Here is a 23,746-nt window from a genome sequence, read left to right as displayed (position 1 = left end):
TTTGGGGAGGAACAACTCCAGGCACCAGTATATGCACAGGGCATCAAACCGGAAAGTAGCTTGGCAGAAAATGACCTGGGGATCTTGGTGGACGCCAAGCTGAACACAAGCCAGGAATGTGTCCTTGTCACAAAGGTGGCCATTTGCATCCTGGGATGCATTAGGCAAAGTATTGCCAGCAGGGCAAGGGAGGTGATACCCCTCCTCACAGCACAGGTGAGGCCACATCTGCAGTGCTGTAGGTTGAGATAAGAACAATTTAATAATGGGAATAAATTAAAATATAACAGTAACTATAATAAAAACAGCAGCACCAACAACTCTAATGGTGAGAGAGAGGACTAAACCCCAAGCAAAACAAGTGATGCGCAATACAGTTGCTGACCACCTGCTGACCGATGCCCAGCCGGTCCCCCAGCAGGGATCAGCCCCCCCCAGCCAACCCCCCCAGTTTACATACTGAGCATGACGTTCTATGTATGGAATATCCCCTTGGCTAGCTCGGGTCAGTGTCCTGGCTCTGCTCCCTCCCGGCTTCTTGTGCACCTGCTCACTGGCAGAGCGCGCGAAACTGAAAAGTCCTTGACTTAGTGTAAGCACTACTTGGCAACAGCTAAAACATCAGTGTGTGGACAATTTATGCACAGCCCAACCCTCATCCCTTCACCACAGTAACAACAAAAATCAGGTTAACAGCTGGACTTGATCTTAAAGGTCTGTTCCAACCTAAACAGTTCTATGATTCTGTGATAGTTGTGTGCTGTTCCAGATTTCTCCTGCTTTTCAGCTTTCAAAAGATGTATCTGATAGCCAGCAACAAACTCAAAATCTGCAGAACAAAGAATGAGATTGTTACCTTCTTGACCATTTCATTGCCTCCACCAACAATTTGAAAATTGTTTTATTAGAATTTTGCTTTGAACTGAGGAGAGCTGAGCAGATCTCTCTTCCTTAGCATGCCAGAACCAATGCAGCTTAATTAGAAAAGTAAGATCTTTTGCCCACTAAGTAATCTGTTACCTCAAAAACATGGGGGGAACAACTCTGTTAAATAAGAAAGTGCTATTATTAGGTATCTTCTTGTCTGACCCAAGTGACATTTTAAACGTGCCGGAGATGATAAATAGGGTTCTAGATGGCTGATGTCTCATTGTGATAACAGATAGATTTCATTTTAAAAGAGAAGGGTAGTCTGAGCATTTGCTTGCTACCTGTATTGTGTATTTTCACCGTGGTAGCAGTGGGAAAAACGAAGGAATAGTGAAGAGGTACATATGATTGGTACTTTAGAACCGACTGAGGTACAGGGTGCTTCACTTGAGTCTAGGCAAAATACACAATGTCAACCATCACCTGGCAAATTAATTTTAATGACAATATAGTGGTGTAGAGCAAGATATAGCAGGGCAGCATTAAAGCTATTTAGATAATTTAGATGGATTCAATTTGTTCAGACCTACTGAAATTCACTCTGAAGTCACTAAATATCTTAACCATTACAAATTGCAAGAATTTCTGCGAGTTGATCCCAGTAGCCTGCAGAGAGCAAGATTTAAAATCAACAAGATCGAATTCAAAAGAGGCAATCCCAGAGAATGACCATTAGGAAGAGGAAATCAAATGCACAAGTGTAAAAATGGTAACTCAGCTGAAGAGCTGCAGTAAAAGGATCTAGGGTGCAATAAATCAGAAACCAACCCAACAAATGAACATGTCAGAGAAACTGAGCACAGTGCAATTTTTTTTTCCAGGAATGCAAGTCGTGTTCTACATTAACAGAAGAGAAAATGATAAGATAGATTTTTTTCAGTCTACTAGGCTCTTAGCTAAGCTAAGCCTTGCTGAAATACCGTGTACAGTCTAAGCATCATATTTTAAGTAAAATGTAGACAACTTCTTGTTGTTCTCCGAACTCTCTCCAAGAGTAATTAAAGGATTGGATTACATGACCGAAGAGGAAAGTCTAAACAAATTGAATATGTTTAGTCAAGAAAAGAGAACATGAGAGAAAGCATCCTGGTTGTAACAAGTTGCTACAAAGCAGACAATGAGAAATTGTTCTCCAGATCACTATGGGGAGACAGGCAGAGGAAATCTGATTAATTACAATAAATAAAATGGAGTTCATATTTAAGAAAACATTTTAACTGGGGGTTGCAGACAGATTTCTGTGTGGAGGTAATGAAAAATCTCTATTAAGAGGCAAACCAAGCTCAGAGAGGAGGCTTAAAGTTTGCTGCCAGAGAGCTAGGTTGTAAGAATGAGGCAAATTTGTACTCTAATCCAGAATTTGTGGAGGCTTTTGAGTATAAAACCACTAAGGTCATAACACATCCATGTCCTCACACAGACAGGCCTGTACAATGTGCAGTTAATTATTTAATGTGCCTGTCAGTGCTGATGTTAGAAAGAACGATTGCAAAAGAAATTACATGTTGTGTGAAACGTGGTCTGATATGGAGCAGAATGCATATTAAGCAATGAACGGACAACGAATGGAAATGCAGAGTGCAAGATGGCATATCACTTCCAACAGAAAAAAGAAATATTTTAACATCACTTGTATTCTCTTCTGCTTTTTAATTATGTTCTCATTCTGTTCCATTTGCAGTTTACATCAGGAGCCAGCCAAAGAAGGAAGGGGAAAAGTGTGGAGGAGCAGGAAAGAAAACTGTTGGAGAAGTTGACATTGTGTTCAGGGCTGCACTCAATGGCAATGTGTGTGTCTGTGAAGGCAGAAAGGACTACAAAGCCATTACAGGATCCTTTAACTGGAAATGATACTGCAGTCAAATTAACAGCCATCCCCACCCTGTGTGCCTGCCTGTGAATGCCAGTAGGGATGAAATATTACTATCAAGGAGATTTATGTGACAAAAGACGCCTGGGTTTATTGAGGAAAGGAGAGACCTAGGTGCAAAGAAGGAAGGGACAGGTGCTCTATCCACCAAAGTTAGCTGGTTTTGGTAGTAACAGAACAGCAAGGTGTTGGAAAAGATAATTAAGACATGAAGCTTACAGTATTGTGAAACATTCTATAAGGACGGATAATTGTATTAGAAAAACACCTCTGATGCTCAGTGGAGAGCAGCTTCATGCCTGAAGAGTCTTCAGAAGTGTGAAACATGATGTATAAATAAACCTAATGGATAAAATACCAATTAGCTCAAACTTTGATTTACATGAAGACGACTGACATCCCTGTGAGTCAGGAACGCAGATCTCAAGAGCAGATAGGATTTAGTTTGTTTTTGAAGAACTGCCAAGGTTTATGGAATGTTGCCTTTGATATGTTCAAAGGAAAATTTCCTCCAGAATTAAAGCTGGTCTGTGTGTCTATAGGTGTGTGTATGTGTATGAGTGTGTTTTATTTGATCAGTAGGCTGTGTGAAGAACTATTATAAAGAACAGGGAGTAGGAGTGTATCACTTAATGTTTCTCTACATTAAAAAAAAATAACATTGTATGTCCAAGTTACTAATTTAAAGAAAAGTAGATTGTAGTGTACCTTCATGCACTGCAGAACTCGGTCCCTTCATCAACCAAATAATTTTCTCAGTGAATTTATGCTGCTAAAGGGAATCATGTTTAAAACAAAGTGGGTGGTTTTCCCCATTTTGCTTTTGTAACAGATGTTGTATGTATGTAAATGTATCAACACATTTATCCAGAGAACAATAGTTCATGGATTATTTCTTTATTAATAGGGTGAGAAATGCTGAGAAGGGGGGGTTGTTATCCTGTGAAGATAAAGCCTTGTCATCTTAGTGGAAGCTTATAACAGTCCAGTGTGTCTTTGTCCCAAAGTCTATCTACCAAGGTCAACATGCTTGAATGCCCATGCATCCAGAAGGGATGACCAGTAAATCTGAGGTCAGTGTGAGTAATCTCTTCCCTGAGGGATAAGTTTATGGATTTATAGTTAAGCTGATGAGCAGAATGATTCTTCAGTTTCATTACATTCTTGTTTGTTTTCCATCTGCTTTAACCTCACACAGGTAACTGGTGGCAGGCTGTACTTAAAGACAGAGAAGAAGCCAGAAGGCATTTGTGTTAATTCAGCACTCTTCTCATGCCAAGTCTTTGATGCCTTCCAGAATATCTGCAAGATGATGTGGAATATTTATGAATATTTGTAGAAGGTATCTTGCTTATTATAATTATGCTGATGCTAAACAGCTGAGAGAACCAGATTAGTTTGTGGTACCATCACAGTGCTGATGACAGTCACTCCACTACTGCTCCAAAGGAGGCTGTGCGATTTGTTTGCTGTTCCGTTGTATTGCCAAGGCTATCAGTATTACACAGGATCTGTTGAGCACTGACAGTGTTTAGTGTTGTTTAAGACACAAAACACAGTTCCTCCTGTTAGAAATCAAAACTCTAAAGGAATCTGGTATGCAATATGCAATCTCACTGTGAAACTAAAAAAAAATAAATTATCACAATGTTTAATTATGCATTCTATATCTTTTATTGACCCTTCTTCTTGAGGCCAGTATGGATAAATATAATGAAACTAGGACAAAGCTTAAGAGAACTATCTATCTACATTTTTATAAGTTCATTCTTCAGCATAGCATGTAAGTGTCTTCTGCATTGAAAACAATGTGTCAGAGAAACTTAGGACTGATTCATCTGACTGAATGTGATATTTTCAACTACAGTTGAACTACCTGTTCACAATCCCGTTAACTGTAAATTAGCGAAGCAGACATTTCTTTGGTGAATTTTTTTTTTCTGAAATAGATATTAAACATAACTCAAGTGAACTACATCTCAAGAGTGCTTTCACCATAGGCATCTACAGTTGAGTAATATTAGATCCTTGATGGCTTGCTTATGATACCTGATTGCTTGCTCTAGCTGGGTGCAAGAGGTGTATCCTGGCCGCAGCACAGACCTTCAAAGAAGCAGGTAAGTGGGAAAACTGGGAAGTAGGCTGGCTTTTGAATAATCATAATTACACACCAGATAGTGCTAAAAATTATTGATATGCTTTTAATTGCTTTCAAACTCTGTTATGCAAGTACTAGATATGAAACCCAGAATAGCCAGACCCTGACAGGGCAGAAATACAGGGTGAAGAACATTTTGCCTACATTGACATCTACACTTGAAAAATCAGTTCCTCTCTTTAAAGGAAGCCTAATCTCACTAGCTCTAAAGTTAGGCAAGGTGAGTCTGGCTCAGAGCGTGCTAAGAGATTATTGCAAACTTGTACAATTTGTGTGACTGCAAACATTAAATTCAAGTTAGATAAGCAGGCATGAAGCAGAAGAGGTGAGAGAGGTGGCATTTGGCCAAGCTGAGGGGGGAAGCGAACATCCACTGAGTGGGAAAATAATGCATCTACCTTTGCTAGCTTGGTCCAGTGCTCTAGCTGCAGCTCTTCTGTGATCTGAGGACACGACAGCCATCACCAAGGTGGCTTTTTCTTACTTCTTTCTTAATGCCACTTCTTTCTGGAAACACCAGACATATCTTGCTTCAGTATAAACAGCATTTTTTTTTCACGTAATACAGCGTGTGAAAAATGTCTCTCTCCACAGCAACACAGCTCTGCATAGTTCAGCACTCTCCCGTTTTAAAGACTACATCCACAGCCTCAACCTTACCTTAGGCAGACTGATGGCATGTGCTCTTGCACTCAGACATGATCACACAGAGGCTGTTTGTACTTCTCAAGCCTCTCCAGGGGTTATTAGGGTTTTTGCTGGTGTACTGTGTAGACTTAGAAGTTTTACAAAAGATTTTGGCCAGGGCCTAAACATTCATCAACAGGTATGCATGGGCTCTACTGTTGTGTAGGAACACAGAACTGGGGTCATGAAATCAAATCCCATTTTCTGTAACTGAGGTCAACCATGTAACTTGTGTTAAACACACAAGATCACACAACAACCCTTTGGTCCACAGTATTCCTCTCCCACACTGCAAAAATCCTTTAATAGACCAATTACCCAGAAAAAATGCAGTATGTCCAGGATGATTCACCAGAGCAGGAACAGTTGGTCAATATATACCTGCACAAATCAGTAAGCATTTTCACCGTGGTTCATGTGATACTGGCAGCTAGAGCCCTAGTAACATTTACTCCTTGAAATGATGAGAAAAATCTCTCGCACAACATAACTGCATTTATCACAAATATGACTGAAGTCCATCCTGTCAAATTATAGTTATAATTCAAGCTATGTGGAAGGTGAAAAGTTATTTTCTTTAATGACTTGCTAATTAACTAAGCTGACAGATATGTACTGCAGTGAAGAGGGTGTCTGACTGGCAGTTTATTCTTGACAAACAGAAATGTTTCTCATTCTCATTTTTCTTTTTACTTTTTCTTTCATAGCTTTTAGTAGAAATGAGTTTTATAGTCAGAACAACAGCTAAACAATGCACTTTGGAGCAGGTAGTGAATAAAAGTTCATGTAGTGTCTTCACCATGGCCTAATGACTCATATAGGTGTTAATGATGAGTGAGACATGACTCAGGATCACTGGGTCACTGGGTTCATGTATTTCATGTTCACGTCTTCAGACTGTCATTAAGACTGTGACCAGGTACTGCAATCAGCACTGCTCATTACATTGACTGTCACTGCTCCTCATTATACCACAGAATGGGCATGAGTGTAATCCCCTACACAGCTACTAGTTTTGCTTTCTCTTGCTTTAAGCATCATTGACTGTTTTAGGTCATCCAACAGTTTTCTGAACTTGGCTGATCTCACCTATGACATCTAGGTAAAGTACATCTACCAAGCTTGGTAAAGTACACACCAGAGTAAAGACAAAACTGTGAAGGATTCAGTTTTAAATTAAGTTATTTAAATAAGGGTGTCTTCATGTAGATGTCTGTATGTGAGCTACGTGTCTAGGCCCTGATAATAGTTTGGAGCAATTCAGAGCTCCTTTCGGTTGATGGCACTCGGTCCATGATGTTACTTGAGATCCTTGAGGCTGCCCAAAATCTCTGCTCAGGGCTGACAGATGTGGCGATGGTTGTACAGCAAACCTGTGCCCCTTTGGAGTGACACCTCCAAACAGCAACCCTATACCACCTCAAATGACAATAGACACGTTGGCTTAGGCAGATGAATTGAGCCTCTTTTCATTATAGTCAAGGGAGCCTGGACAGAGCGATTCATTTCATCCTAAAGCAGGCACCTAGTGGCTAGTCATTCAGTCGGCTCTATCGATGGCATTGACTAGGACTTCAGCTGTCGGAAGACAGATCACCTCCTTTGAGCATCCAGGGTATGCTGGTTTGGTACCAGCTACCAGTCCAGAATGACACAGCTTCGCCATAGGTTCTACGTTGCATTAGCTAACCCCACACAGGTGCCTTAAATACCATTGGGGCATCTGCAACCGCAGCAGAGCTTTACATTTATACAACTTCAGCCATGGGAGCCCAAAGACTGTAAAGGGAGCTTAGTTTGTATGCAGACACACAGAGAAGTGTCCAAGACTGGAAGACAGCCTGTAATTGCTCTCAATCAGTTGTGGTGGGTTGACCCCAGCTGGGCCAGGTGCCCACCACAGCCACCCTGTCACTGCCCCCTCAGCTGGGTGGGGGGGATGTGATGAAAAGCTGGTGGGCTGAGACAAGGACAGGGAGCCATCCCTCACCAATTGCCATCACAGGCAAAACAGGCTCGACTTTTAATTTATTACCAATAAAATCAGAGTAGGATAATGAGAAATAAAACCAAATCTAAAACCCACCTTCCCCCACTGCTCCCTTCTTCCTGGGCTCATCCCCTTGAGCATCGCAGGGGAACTGGGAACGGGGCTGCGGTGAGCGCATCACCCGCTGTCTCTGCTGCTCCTTCCCCCTCGCACTCTGCCCCTGCCCCGGTGCAGGGCCCTCCCCGGGCTGCGGGGGGTGGAGGGGGAGATGTTGTGTCTGTGTTGGTCCCTGTGGCCAGCTGTGTTAGTGTGTGTGTGGGGGGGTGTGGACACAGAGCTGCAGCAACCTCCATCACTACTGCCGGCACAGGCGGAAGCCCACTGAGGGCTGTAGCCCACTGGAGTTGGCCACAGTTAGATGCCCTGGTGGAAGTTTTATCTGCCCCTGTGATGCTCCCTGCAATCCATCAATCCACACACTGGTGAGAAAGCAAGCCACAAGGACACGTGCCCATAGTGTGGGTCCCTACTTGTTGCACCTTGGGCTGTCAGCCTACCAGCTCGCATACCTGTTTTGAATAATCTCTTCTTTCTCCTGGGGGATTCAACCCTGTGCTCTACAGGAACGCCATTCACCAGCTTTGCTAGACCTAATACCCCTTGAGGCTTCTCTGTCTCCAGCACAGTGGAGTTGGACATTTACTATGCCATTAAGTCAGGTCATACTAGGAAAATAAAGTTTTGACTTCTTCAGTGCAGTCTTTTTTTAATTTTTCTCTACTGTGCCTTTTGTTTATAATAATGCACTGCTCAAAGACCAGTAAGATAAGTGAGTTAAAAATCCTTAGGTCATTCTTAATTTTTAAAATATCCTAATAATATTAGGATAAATATATTAGCTAAAATCAATGAAATTGACTGGACACTTACAACAATTAGTCACCGGAGTTGTTTTTAATGTTGATTTAATTAGATTTTCTAGGTGCTTCGAGGTCTTAATAACATTTTTGTTATTATTTCCTAGAACACAAAATAATGATTCAAACTCCAGAAACTGTAATAAGCAATAAATAAAGAACAACAATAGGCATATAGAATCTTCATAATTGGCACTTATTTTAATGCTGTTTGGAAAATCCCTGTGTTTATTTGCAGCTATCCTTAACTGATTTATCCATAAAGTTTAAATTATAATTAATCACATTTACCATATTTTCCAAAAGAGATTGTTGGAGGGCATTTGCCAAAGGGATATGAGAGATTACTTTTAGCATTTAATCCACCAACAATCATCTAAAATGGCAATTACCATCTAACAGGTGAGTAACACTTATCTGATAAACTATGTGTTGGTACTTGGAGTGCTTCTCTAGACTCTCAGGCATTATGAAAATCCAGTGTTGCAGAGGTTTTAAAAGCATTTAGCACTTAGCATTCAATACAGCAGGAGCTGCTGTAAACTCATGATAAGATTCAGAGCTATGAGATCATCCCACTTGTTTAATTTTTATTATCTCAGGAGGAATGCTAGATCCTCTGCTGGCATAAAGTGTTGTAGCTTAATTGACTTATAATATATACCAGATGGTGATTTGCCCAGTATTTTTGGTTTGTAGTGCTAGTGCTTAGGATTAGACTACTCATATCTCAGTCCTAGACAATCTGAATAAACAAGACTTATGGCATGAGCTTCAATCTCTACTAATTTTTCTAGGAGCTGAGGCAAAAACAGCTCTTTGACTTGTCAAGAAATTCTGAAATGAAATTAAATTGAAACTGAAATAAAAATGTCCAGATTCAAGCCCTTTTCTATTCTAGGTCTATTTTCTATACTGAGTTGTACAAGTCTTTCATTTAACTAAAGAATTTTTTGAGGAAGCTGAACATGTGAATGGATTGGGGAACTCGCTAAGATCACTATCATACCTAAGCATCAAAAGGTAACCAGATGGGCTCTGTTAAGGGGAGCTTCAGGATGCCTTTCAGTCCCAGCATTTAATCAGTTGTGAGATCGTTAAATGAACATACCTCACAGAAATGCTCTATGTTGAATCATGCAAAATCAGCTGGGAGTTGGATGCATACAAAGTGATATATTCTTTACCTTAGGCTCCATAGGAGAAGATTAGTAATGTATTAATGATCAAGTTTAAAATAGAGGTTGATATGAGCTTTGGAAAAAAATGTACCTGGTGCAGAACTTTTCTAAACTCAGGTATACTAAGGCAAAGATGTTTCATATTAGCTCATTAAACTGAAGTATATCTGTTGCCTCTTCTTGAACTTGCAGGTCTGTGGGAAATTATATTAACCAGCTTTCATAATTGACAAGCGAACATCTTTTTTATAAACTGTCTTTTAAGGTAAATATAAAAGGAATTGGCCTGGCTTATAAAGAAGCTGAATTCAATAAGTTTTTTCCCATAGGTTGCTTTTAATCAGCAAGTTATTACTCAAGTTATGAGTAATACTGCACGGCTGATTCTTTACTTTTGTGATTCCATCAAAGTCAGACACTATCAACTTATGCAAGTGCAGCTCAGACTGCCAGATGTTTCAAAAATTGTTTCTAAATGGTGGGTCTTTTATTTATGTGCATGTCCTTTTCCTTTTTATAACATAAATACCAGTTTTGCTTCTCTCCACTTCTTAGGAAAAATTGGTTCAGAGAAGACAAGCTCTGTATCATTTTGGATGTGAACTCCATCAGGTCTAGCCAACTCAAATTCATTATTTAATGTGTCCATTCTGCATTCTAACCCACATCCTTACCTCTTTGTTCAAGTTCACATGAATCATTAGTAAGCTTTTTTTTTCCAAACAAAAATCTAAGAAGCTACTAAATACTTCAGCCTGCTCTACAAAGAATATTGTCTTCCTAGACCTATGCTCTCCTTTGTTTTTCACATTGCAAACATATTTTATAAAGCCTTTTCTTATTGCTTTTATGTAACCCACTAAGTGAAACTGATTTTTTTCAGCTTTCTGTTTTTTTATTCATGTAAGCTTATGGCATTCTTTATCTCTATTGCCATAGTTGTGCTCTCTAGTTTACACTTGGTATGATTCTCCATTGATTTTCAAGTCTTTAAAGACCTCTAATGCAATCATAGCAATCTCTATATTTTTCCTCTTCAGTAGGATGTTTTGCTATGGTACATCTATTTCAGTAACTTCCAGATCTTCTGCTTTCATGTAACTCTTGGATTATCCCAGGGAGTTGTACCTCATAGCTCCCTGAGTTTGACACAGTTGCTTGCTGATTGCAAGAAAATCAACTGATTGATGACAGCAGCAAAAGAATCACAAAATCATTCTGGTTGGGAGGAACCTCAGGAGTTCTGTAGTCTACCCTCTGCCTAAAGCAGGGTCAGCTAGGAGATCAGATGAAGTTGTTTAAGTTATTCAGGGTTTTGTCCAGTTGGATCTTGAAAAACCTTCAAGGACAGAGATTCCACAGCCTTTATGGACCACATTTTCCAGTACCTGACTGTACCTTATTATTTGCATTTGGAACCTTTCTTGCAGTTTATGACCACTGTTTCTTGTCCTCATGCCACATGTAGCTGTGAAGAGCCTGGATCTGTCTTCTTGAAAACCTACTCATAGGTACTGGCAGGCTGCTGTTAGGTCCCGCTAAAGCTATTCTCCATGCTGAGCAAGCCCAGCTTCCTCAGCCTCTCCACACAGGTCAGGTGCTTCCTCTGCTGACCATTTTGGTGGCCCTATGCTGGACTTGGTCCAGTTTATCTATGTCTCTGTTTAGAAACCTGACAACTGCCCTGAGCATCTTTTCCCCTCAGCACTGTGTCCCGTGGGATCCCACCTCCCACCTTCCTGGACAGACTGAAGTCTGCTTGCCAAAGGCCAGGCGTTGTACTCCGCTCCTTGCCTTTCTCAGTCCCTTCAAGCCCTTGAAACTGCTGTTCCATTGTCACTATAACCAGGATTGCCACATCCCCAACCAGTTGTTCCTTGATAGTGAATAGCAGATCCAGCTGCTCATCATCCTGGTTGACTCATTCAAAGACCTGGCACCCTCCAGAATTCTTCTGGATTACTTGCATCCCATTGTGTTGCTTGTCCAGCAGATGTCAAGGAGATTAAAGTTCCCATTAAGAAAATAAGGATCTGTGATCCAGAGACTTATTCAGGTAGTTTCATAGCTCTTCCGTGGTTTTAATGATACTCATACAAAACATATTTCTCTCTCATATTTAATGATAGGCATCACTAAAAAGCCACAACAACCTTTCATGTACAGTTAGGTGTATTGCAGTATATACTCTTTTTATGTAAGCATTCTAGGCCTAAGCGTGTAAAAATAATGTTTACAGGTTCTATCTCATCTCAATGCTCATAGCATTTTGTTATGCTTAAGTAAAGGCATGCATTTACATCTTGGCTGGTTACTATAACTGGAAAATAAATCACTGTGTGAAAGATACACGATATTGCTCAATTACTTGGAGGAATTTAAATAAGCATATGTGTTACGAAAAATACATAACAGCTTCATAGAACTGTATATGTTTCATTTGTTAAATAACTTAACTGAACCACACTGTAGTGGCTAAAAATGTATTTAGTGCTAACACAGATTAGAAGGGACCTGGGTTACTTCAACAAGGTCTTGTTCAGCATAGGGCTTTCTGAACATTGCCCTTGCTGTTTCTCTGCTCTCTGTGGATGACAGCAATGCCATTTTTGATAGGGTAACATATGGCCATTCTGTAGAGTTCCTTGAAGGAGACATCCAGAAAGATGACTAAGTATGGGCTTTCCCAGCTGCTTGTATTTGAAACTGTAAAAAGGGACAGCACCAGACAGTACCATTTGCCTGCACAAATGTATAAGTGCCATGAGCCAATGCAGCTATATCAGAGAGCTCACACACAGAGGCAGCTGTACTTCACTAGTGACTTGTCCTCTATAAATACCCCGGGTTGCATGTGAACTTAATCTTACCACAGGCAGTCTTTTGCTTGATGACAGTCAAAGTCATTATGCAATCGCAGGATCATAGGATATATCAGGTTGGAAGGGAGCTGAGGAAGTTTTTTGTGCAGTCGGTGGTGTCCACATAAAAACGTATTGTAGAGCATCACACAAATCCATCACTAAACAATGCAGCCAGACTTGGGTGGAGGCAGAGAGTAAGTGGATGGCTCCATGCCATGTGAACAGGAAAGTTCGGACACCAGGAAGACCTAAGGCACATGAATACCCTCTCTTCCCCAGTACAATATCCCTGGGTTGACCCTTTCTATATTCTACAACAAACTTAATTCTAAGGCTTCTTTAAGTCTTTAAAGCAACATGTTGGATGTTTTCTGCACTTGTTAAAAACTGGCTTCAAAATCTGAGCTCTGAAGTTTGGTTTGATAACAGTTTCATTATATAGTATGTTTATTGTAAATCACAGGGGTAGTTAGATGTAAGATCTATACCACAATTATGGCTGACTCCTCTGTAGATGGAAAAGCAACAGTCTGATCAAAGTCAGTGCAGATTTATGTGGAAGATTTTGAGTTGAAAGTATTTTCCTTTCCCTTACAGTTGGTGCAAATGACTAGGACAGGATAGCATCAAGAGTCTGTATATATCTCCAGATACTCTTTCAATGAAACCTTAGCAGGGGGAGGAGAAAAGGTTGTGGGTCAGCCCTGGGAGGGCACAGGGAACACCTCCTGGGCTAGAGGAAGCCGCTTTGGGAGAACAAGAACCAGGCAGTCTAGACTACCTGTGGAGTCCTGGTGTTCATATCTACTCAGCCTTTTGCTGTGGAGGATACTCATGCACCAAGCTGTAGGGCCTCCTTGGGGACTTCTCCAGGCTGTGGAATGATCCCCCATTGGAGCAAATGACCTTTGGAAACACTGCTACCCCTTCTGCTGTCAGCTCAAGGCACATTTCTGTGACCAGGCATTTTTCTAGCAAAGCAAACAGCAAAACACAGCACTGAACAACATACTCCAAAACAATTAATTCTGCACACCTCACCTGCTGGAATTGCCTCAGGTGGGAAGGTGCTAAGAAATTACACTGATGAGCACAGAGTAAAATTTTGTCAAGAACAGGAAGAACTTAAATAGGACTTGCATTTCTCCATGTTTTATTTTTTCAGCATAGTGATCATGTATTCAAAATAAACAGAAATAAAAAAATATTTTGCTGTTTTATTTCAAAATTCTGGCATATTTGCTAGGAAATTACTGATATCCTGAACAGAAGTGGGGTGAGAATATACTGTTTGTTTCTGTATTAGCTTATTAAAATTTTATTTGGATAATTGAATTGACAACAGTTCAAGTGCTGCCACATTATATCTTGCCTGGTTAAAACGGCCACTAGATTGTTATAGCCTTTTCTGTGATCTGTGTCAGCTTAATGTTAATCACACAGAAAAACTCGGTCACCAACTAACCTTATTTCAACAGTGCCATCAGGAACTGGCTGGTCTATAGATCATATACCCTCTGAGCTCTGAAACCATGAATTAGAGACCTCAGTGTAGTAGTGGACCTCTGGACTTCTCCCTGGAAGCTAAGAAGAAATACTGGTGACTTACAATTGGGCTTGTGAAACCTGGGAAATGGAGCCAAAACACAGATATGTTAACTGTCTGTATGGTATCCCATGCTCAATACCTTTGCTAATTAAACATTTTCTGAGGAACTGAATTTTCACTTTGGATTGTATCTTTGTACATACTTCTGAATTATTTTCTAATCACATCAGACTGTCTGATGGTCCTTTCTTTTCTCTCTCTCTCTCTCTCTTTTTTTTTAAACTGAATAACTCATAAAGCATTGCCGGTGTCTTTTTCTGCACATTAATATACCTTTTGCAATGGGAATAGTAAAATGTGTACTACAGGCTCCCTGTTGTAGTTTCAAACTTTGCACTGATTTGTCCTCACACTTGTACTAACAAAACAGCATGGGGTCAAGTCTGAGAAATGTGTGTACTTCAGAACATGGGTGGTGCTTGTTCTGAAGTTGTCTTTTAAAGCCGATGAGATAAATTACACCTTAAAAATGCCCATTTTTCCCAGATGATAAATTCATTCAATGAGTGTCTATGTCATCTGTGGACATCTGCACTGGTAGCATATGCAGTGGAATCCAACTCAGTGCTTTAAAAATGTGAGCTATTCAGCTCATGGGAATCACAGAATGATAAAATATTTTAGGTTGCAAAGGACTTCGGGAGCTCATCTGGCCTGACCCACCAGTCACAGCAGGGCTGATATCACAGTTAAATGAGGTTGTTAAAGCTCTTGTCCATAATTCACATTTTCTCATCTTCCTTGCTTTTGCAGATTTTCTTATGGGGTAAGATAGGCAAGCAAAGTCCTAGGAGTTTCAGTCACCAAACCTGCTTCCTGTTCTCGCACCATAGGTTGCAGAAGGGTAATGTCATTCAGTGCTTAGTCAAGAGGAATGAATCACAACTTGTTTTTAGATCGCCTGTTGGGGATTATCGCTACGTTTCTCCGCTGATGTTTGCATCAATTAAAACACAATGGTTTGGAGAGGTCAGAGCATTGCTGTCTCATACCCAACTGCAGGCAGTAGGGAGCAGCCCCCTCTGGGCTTCATGACACAACAGCTGGGAAGTGAAAGAGAGCTGTTGGAAGGGAATAAAAAGTGTGATCAGAGTAAGGAAAATGAGTATGATCAGATAAGAAACAGAAAAGAAAAAAAATATTTGGAAGAGCAAGGGGTAATAATCACTTTCCTGTACAAACCTAAAGGAAAAAAATATATATTTGCCCCAGCAGATGCTGAAATAAGGGGGGTGTGGTGGGGCAGGAAAGGGATTTTACAAAGCAGAAAGTGCGCTTGCAGAATAAGAGCAAATGAAGAAGTAGCTCCAAAGCATTCTGAGAAGCACAAGCTTTACAGGAACAGTTACTACAAACAGTAGGAAAAGAATACAGGAGTAGTAAAACAGACTCACAACAGCAGCAGCATACCCAGCTACAGCTGCATAAAAGCATTTAGCTGAACACACACACAAGTTGGTCTGGGAAATTATGTTATTTCCAGAGAGTGTTAAGTTTCAGCATGAAAATATGAGGTGCTTCTGCCTGAAAGAGAGTATTTGAGAACTTTACTGCCTGGCAGGAAAACAACACTGCAAAACAACCAAGAATTAAGTTGTCTTTCTGTCTGTCCTCGTTTCAGTTGGGATAGAGTTAATTTTCCTCTTAGCAGGTGGTGCAGTGCTGTGTTTTGGATTTGGTATGAGAACAAGGTTGACAGCACACTGATGGCTTTGGTTGTCACTGGGTGATTGTAGAGGACTGAAGGCCTTGGGTTGATTAGCATTGATAACATGCAGCTGTGGCCTTGCCTGGAAGGCAGTGGGTTGATTGACATGGACAATGTGCAGCTGTAGCTTGTTCCACTAAGTGGTTAAATAGCCCTGAGGAGTGTGGGAGAGGGGGCTAGGTGGAGTAGTGTGGTCTGGTGATCCAGCACAGACAGTAGACTCTGATCAACAGTAAAGCCTTGTTGCAGCCTGATAGCTTGCTTGTGCTGCAGCAATTGGTGCCCTGTGTGAGGCTGACTGAGTTGGACTACAACAGGTGATGTTTATACTAAATTAAGGACTTCTTGGCTCTTTGGGCCCTGCCAGCCAGAGGGCTGGGAGGGGATGTGACCAGGACAAGTGGCCCAAGCCAGCCAAAGAGGAATTCCATGCCATATGATGTCATGCTGAGTATATAAACTGGAGGAAGAAGAAGGAAGGGGGGGACACTTGGCATTATGATGTTTGTCTTCCTGAGTAACTGTTATGTGTGATGGAGCCTGGCTGCCCTGGGGATGGCCGAACACCTGCCTGCCCAGGGAAGTGGGGAATGAATTCCTTGCTTTGCTTTGCTTGGGTGTGATGCTTTTGCTTTACTGATTAAATTGTTCTTATCTCAACCCTTGAGTTTTACATTCCTTTCTGATTCTTCTCTCTATCCCTCTGGGTGGGGGGTAGTGAGCAAGTGGCTGTGTGGTGCTTGGTTACCAGGCAGGGTTAAACCATGATTCTGTTTTAAGGGGTCATGTGCACACCACAGATTACAGCTTGAGGGAACTTTCCAAAAACTATAGGTGTGAGAACTACATTATTGCAGTTCAAATACATCCAGGATTAGAGACATGAGAACTGCAAAGGCATTTTATGTAATCTCTGTTTATTCTTCTTTCACAACTGCTCCAAACAGAAGGGTTGGGAACTCCCAAAGATGGATCCATGACTTATAGCAAGGTTTAATTGATCGGAAGTGCCATTAATGACTGAAGACGCAAGGAGAAACAAGAAGCTGCAGCCAACCTTGCTGCAGCAAAACCCACCCAGAGAAGCAACCCAAGGTGAGCAGTGTGCTCAGCTGCCTAGTAGAACTCTGGTTAAGAATACATCAAATGTGTCTGCATGTATTTAAGAAGCAATAGCACATTACAAGTTAATACCGAGGTTACCAAACCATTCAGTGTTGTGAATCCTTCTATCTTTTGCATAAGCACACATACTCCACAGCCATCCAAATTATGTACTAGTCTAAGTTCACCTCAGTCAAAATATAGTTACTTGTTGAATCTCCATTTCCTGTGATTGTTTAGAAGCAGTGGAATGAGGTCTAGTGTCACTTGTGTGAATGAATCCTGGTGTCCCTTGCTCACATGTGGTATGGCTCATTGCTCACTGCACTGCAAGGTCATTGAGTTCTACTAAAAGAATGGAAGCCTTGAATCAAAAACGCATTAGCAGACCTCAGCAACATATGATAAATTTATCCCAGCACAGCCATTTAATTTCCAGTGTTTCTTGATGGAACGGTTGGTAGCACTGAAACACCTGCAGCACATTTAGCATGGTCAAAATCTTTCTCAAATTTGTAGATAAAAGGATGAGAAATAATTTGCTGCTGAGTGGACTGGTACCCTTAAGAAAAAATGCTGAAGTACATGTATTTGCTGCTTAAGACAGCATCTGGATATATACCCTGGACTTCTGCATTGTTTCTGTGTCTGTTCTCCAGATGTCAGTAATTCATAGATCTCTTCTCTGCAACTTCAAGCTGTTGTGGGAGGGTAGCAAATACATGAAGAACATTACCAGAGGTTTACATACTGCCTTACCTTTACTTTGTGTAATTAAACCAGGCATAATAGGACATAATGATAGTCAGAAGAAAGCTCATTTAATACTTTTATGAAGTTTACAAGGAATGAGAAAGTTTCAGGCTAGAGGTCATTGTCCATTGACTATAAACTTTAATTTACATAAAGCTTTAAATTTTATATAAGCTACCTATGTGTCTATATTATATATGTGAAAATGTGTATATTATTTTTGTTGAATATATGTACACCATTCTCTCAAAATTAACTATTTGGGGAAGTAAAGAAGAACAAAAGAGTGAATTCTAAAATTTGCATCTTGCTCTCCTCTTCCCTCCATTATTATTTTTGGGCATCTTGGCCTCTTTATCCCTCCACTTGTTTTTGAGCAAGCAACTTATTTTATAACACCTACACTGTGGAGGAGTATGACATAATGGAGGTTCATGAACTACTCTATTGCGAAGAAATAAGAGTGAAAACAAGCCTGATTCTACTCCAAGCCAAATAAAACTTGACTAGACATTCTACAACACAAAAATATTCCCTGAGCATTGTCATGTCCAGGAGATGAGGATGTATAAAAAAAATTCTTGCACAGCTCTGAAAAAGTCATTTGGTGCTGTATGCAGTCATCATTATTTGTTTATTTGTTCTAACATGGCAAGGTACGAGATCCAGAAAGTGTCACTGTGAAATACCGGATTATGGAATAGAGGCAGTTAGTAAGTATTGCCTCCAAGAAAGTGTAGGACACTTCTGAGGAGCAGTGGGACCAGAGCAGAGAAGTAGCATACACGAAAACGTGTAGTATCTGTTCCTAAACCAACAGATACAGCTTTACAGCATGTAGGTATTAACTACAGGACTAGAGAGGAGCTTAGTCGTGTTTGGCCTTTCTGTGATCAAAATAACTAGTTCTCCTACAGTCTGACATGCATGTATATTACTAGTAAAACTATCACATGTTCCAGAAGAGTAGCTAAAACCAGTAATTATCTTGTCAGAAATAAAAGTTCCAGAGAAATGAGTACCATCCAAAACCTGCCGTGCAATTGCTACAACAACAGGCAGTTCGGAAGCGAGACACCATCAGCTTATGACTCATCTGTGTCCTTTGAGATGTCAGAGTGTGTGGGACACAACTGTCTGTGGTTTTCATTTCTCGGCAGGAATGGAGCCACAGGACATGATCAGCTGATGCAACAACACAAACAATCTCTCAGACTTGATCAACAATAACATGTTAGAAAAAGACACCATCAGAATAGATGAAAACCCACTAAAACCTAGAAGAGGCAGATCATCAAAGCTGGCACACAAATGTCATTGTAACTTTCTGCTTCAGCTTTTTTTGCTATATTTCACTAGTATTACAGCACTTACAAAAGGGAACATGACAATGAATAGCTGGAATACAAAGCAGACTTTATGACTCGGTTGATATGCTAAAGTAGGACAGATAGGCCAAGAAAGTCAAAAAGTGACGATGAACATCTACCACTTGTCTAAAAGTATGTATGCAGTCAAAATGTGGTCTAAAGTAACTTAGATATAGGACATAATTTACACATTTCTTTGGTAACGTGAGAGTATGATTGATGCCGCCAACTTGGTGGCCAAACACCCTTCAAAACCTTTTGGCTTCAAAGAAGAGTTTTGTTAATGGTCTTCCTGAGTATCACTTTACTGGGTTCAATGAGTTTATTGGGACTCCCCCATTTGAACATGACACATTTTGTATTCTCTGACAGTCTCTCACACAGTACTGCCCTTACTTATACAAATGCAGAACATGCTGGAAAACATCTGTGTTTACATCATCTGTAAAAGATCAGAATGTCTTCTATGAAGCCAAGCCATGAACATTTAGAATTACATACATACTTGAAAACATGGTAAGAAGCAATATAATTATCAACGGTATTCTATTAATGATGTGGTAACACATGCAGTAGCAAGGGGACCTGCACAGTTTTTGAGAATAAGGTTGCTGCTGAAAATTCAAAAGGACTGCCAATGTATTATTACCATGGCATATTCTTCCTTAACCTACACAAAAAAGTGAAATCATATGCACACACAGAATTATCACTTTTGAGGGGAAATATTTATTAATATTAAGAATGTCCTATAAAGACACAGAACAAAAAAACCCCCATTTCTCTGTCTTCATATTCTAGATAATACAGGCACTACAAACGTTCAAAGGAGATGTGACTATTTGAGAAAAATTATTGTTAAGTAGTTTTGCATATGTTTCATAAACAGATGCTGTGAGCCCACAAGTACAAAAGCAGTGGAAGATTGCAATGTATGCCAAATAAACCTTAAGTCTGCAATCTTAATTAGGTCCAGCACTTCACTACAGCAATCTTACAACAATGAATATAAAAAAATATACATATTCTTTTCTGTATGTGCTGAAATACTCAATTTCAACAGAAAATGTGTTTTGTAATTCATTAATGAGTGTACATGAACATCACTTCGTTACCTGCCATTACAGTGATTGCTTTCCAAGACTTTAATTTGAAACACATGACAAGTTTTCTCTAAGGAAACAGGAAAATGGACAGAGCCAGGTGTATGGAAGATCTGTTCTTTAAAGTGTAACTTTCTAAGAAGCGTTGCTTGAACATGCTGAAATTCTTTGGCATATGACATTTGTGCAGCACAACTCTTCAAGGGAAGGTGACTTTTTCCCTTGTACCTCTGTGGTTCTATAGCTCTTAAGACAAATTAATGTCTTCCACTGTGGACAGTCAATAGAATAGGTGAGGAACTCCAGCTGACTTATTTAAATGCCTTAAGTTTCATCTGTGAATAATGTCCCTTGCTCTTCTTCAAGCAATTATAATGCTACTGCAATGGTGATCTTCAAATATATTGGGCTAAAAAATTAGCAGTAAGTTACTCCAAAAATTTACTGGGCAATATTATTCTTTTCCATCTGGGATCTATTATAGTGTCAATCAGTGAATTTAAATTGAAGCTCCTAAGTCAGAAAACTATCAAGAAATCCATATTTCAAAAATGATGTTTTTGTTACTAGATCAGTATGTGAGAGAGGCACAAACAATGTAATAAAATGTTACACTGTAGAGGGAGGTGGAGCAGAGTAAGTCCGATACAGTGCATTATTAGGTTTTTCTCTTGAATACAAATACTTTTAGTACTTTTAGAGAATAAGTGACAAGAAGAATCTAGGCAGGGCATGGAATTGAATAAAGCAGCCATCATTAACTGAATTAAGGAAAAATATTTAGGGTGAAGACAAGTAGAAAGAAATTCTAATAAGAATGTGTAATAGACAAGTCTCATAAACTGTTAATGGTTCAGCCTAGGAACAAGACCATTTTGAATATAGACAAAAAGAACCAGTCGTGCTTTAGCTCCGTGAGGAGCGACAGATTTATTCTTCCTCCAAGAGCCATACGTCTATTTTCAGCGTGTGTGCTTTTTCATTGGTTTTGGTCTGTGTATCAGACTGCTCAGAATGGGAAGGAGCAAAAATATTCCCTACTATTATTGATCTATGAGCATATTAAAACCAATGTAGAATACCTTTTTGGAGCAGAGTCATTCCATACAGGCATGCCTGTGGCATGAGCTGGGAATAGAATAGCTGGGCTAGGAAGCAGGGTACCTGGGGCAACGATCTCAGGGCAAACTTCTATAAAAAGAATCTGCATGTTGGAAAGATGATAGATCCCTTTACCTGGCAAGTCTCGGGAATAAACATGTAATGCTAACAAGATTTCCAGCCTCAGGCTTGCTCCCTGTATCTTTGATGCCTTTACAAAGAGACGGAAACACAAGCCTGCTGCTGCTCTCACTTCGAGCCCAGGGACCTCGAGGCCAGTAAGGGATAGAGATGGAGCATTTTTAGCCTTTCAAACTGTTGTTTCTGGCTGGCATCAGTTCTAGGTACAGCATCATGAGCAGGGTCATGTGGGAATGCAAAGCAATGGTGTGGAACAGATCACTACAAGGACATATGTGGTGAGAAGAGTTTTTCCATCGGTTGTCCTTATTCACTCCAGGATGATGATATGCTGTGCTCTAAATTTCCTCAGTCCGACCTTGAATTCCTTCCTCCCTTTGCTGCTTTCAGCTACTGAAACTCCACCTTCTCAAACCTCACAGTATCCTGTCTTCCCACAGCCACAATGTCCATACTTTTCCTTCTTTTCTCCTTACATTCTTGCTCTCTCCCACCACTTTGTTTCAATACCTTTCTCATTAGCCAGCCTGTTTCCAGCAACACCAAGATGTCTCCTCTATGGCACATTTCTCTTCACCACATCCTCACTGGTGATGAGTGCTGTGTCAACCTAACTTCTGTCCCAGCTCCTCCTATGTTCCTACTTTAGAGGTGCCTGCCCTTCAGTTTCCTTTTGTACTCCTTCTGCACTCACATCCTATTTCTCCTCTCTTAATCCTCCTACAGCATTCATGTCTGGTATTTTTAATTTGTTCAATGGACTACACAGATTGGGGTCTAGGGAGAGCTCTGTCTCTATTTAGAATATTCGACTTTTTGCACAGACATCTGGAAGAGAAATTTAGAGAGGGTGGCTCAAATTCCAAGTTAGTGGAAAAAAATGTAGTTCCACTGAAATAACTAGTATGCACTCATTTACACCCCTTCAGGAAGAGGTCTTTCTTTTCAAGGAAGAGTATCCTCTTACCTTACGCCTATTTCTCTTTTATAATCAACACTGAGCAACAGAAGTCAGGAAGACAGACCAGACACTGTTTTCCAAGAACCTAATTTTCTTGTCCATGTCTGTTCTTAAAATCCTATACCAACTCACAAAGCAATCCATTTTTTTAGACATTTGACTCGCACTAAGACAGTAAACATGGCCTACTGGCCACTACCACTATATCTGTGTCAGGGGAAATAGAAAAAAAATTGCAATTTAAATAAATACTAAAATTTCTTGCGTGATTCATATAGTGAATTTGCACTTGTTTTTCTTATGACTGAGGCAGCCAGAAAGTGCTGATGTGATGGCAAAACCAGCATCTGAGTAAACTAAGTTCTTTGTGGACAGAGAATGCTGCTAAACTAATGTAAACAAAAAATTAATAGTAATATTCAAAAGGTGTTTTTTATCATATCTAGAAGTCAGTATTAGTGCACACAGAGACAGGAAAAAGCACCAAGTATTTGCCCAGAAAATATGTAAACTAGCCCCAGGGAATGCTAAATGATCTCTGCTTCTGTTCACATTCTATTAATGTTAATATTGTGAGCTTTGCTGATAAATCTGTTCTTGATAATTTATATAAACTAGTCATATATCACCATAAATGCACATGATGCCTTACATGCAAGGGTAAAGCTAAGTTCCTTGCCATGAAGACTTCCAAGTATAAGAAATCAAACTCAAACATGATGAAACCAGGACAACAGAATAGTTGAAATTAAAGGCCTGAGAGAGGAAAGAAAGAAAGAGGGATGAGATGAACAAAGATATTTCAAAGCTGCATCTTGTTTTTATCCAACCTATTTCTCAGTCTCTCAGTTGTTACCAGCCATCCACGTTTTCTATTCAAACCGGAGTGCTACTAATTACAATCCTATTTATTGTGATAGTACCTGGAATATTATGCAAGGACAAGTTTCCTTTTATAATCACCATACAAATGTAGGACAAGATGCTAAGAAAGATGTTCGCAGGAAGAAAAGGAGCATTACTCACAAGGTGGAACAGGAGCACCTTCCTGTTCCATGAAGGAACATGTTCCACTTCCAAATCCATGAAGTAGACAAGTTGCAGAAATGAAGAAAACTGAGATAAAACCTTCAATTCTTAGAGCACAAGTTTACAATGGCTGTAGTTTAGCAGTGGGCACTGACTGGATTACAGATCATCCTGATCATCAACTTATTATTTTGGCCAACCTTCACATTCTGAGTTACCATATGTTTTCTTTCCCCAACCCCTTGCATATGTTGTCTACCACTGTGGCAT

This window comes from Falco rusticolus, chromosome 2, assembly GCF_015220075.1.
Source record: "Falco rusticolus isolate bFalRus1 chromosome 2, bFalRus1.pri, whole genome shotgun sequence".
Lineage (NCBI taxonomy): Eukaryota > Metazoa > Chordata > Aves > Falconiformes > Falconidae > Falco > Falco rusticolus.
The sequence above is the reverse complement of the archived record's forward strand: the minus strand, read 5'-3'. Positions refer to the sequence as shown.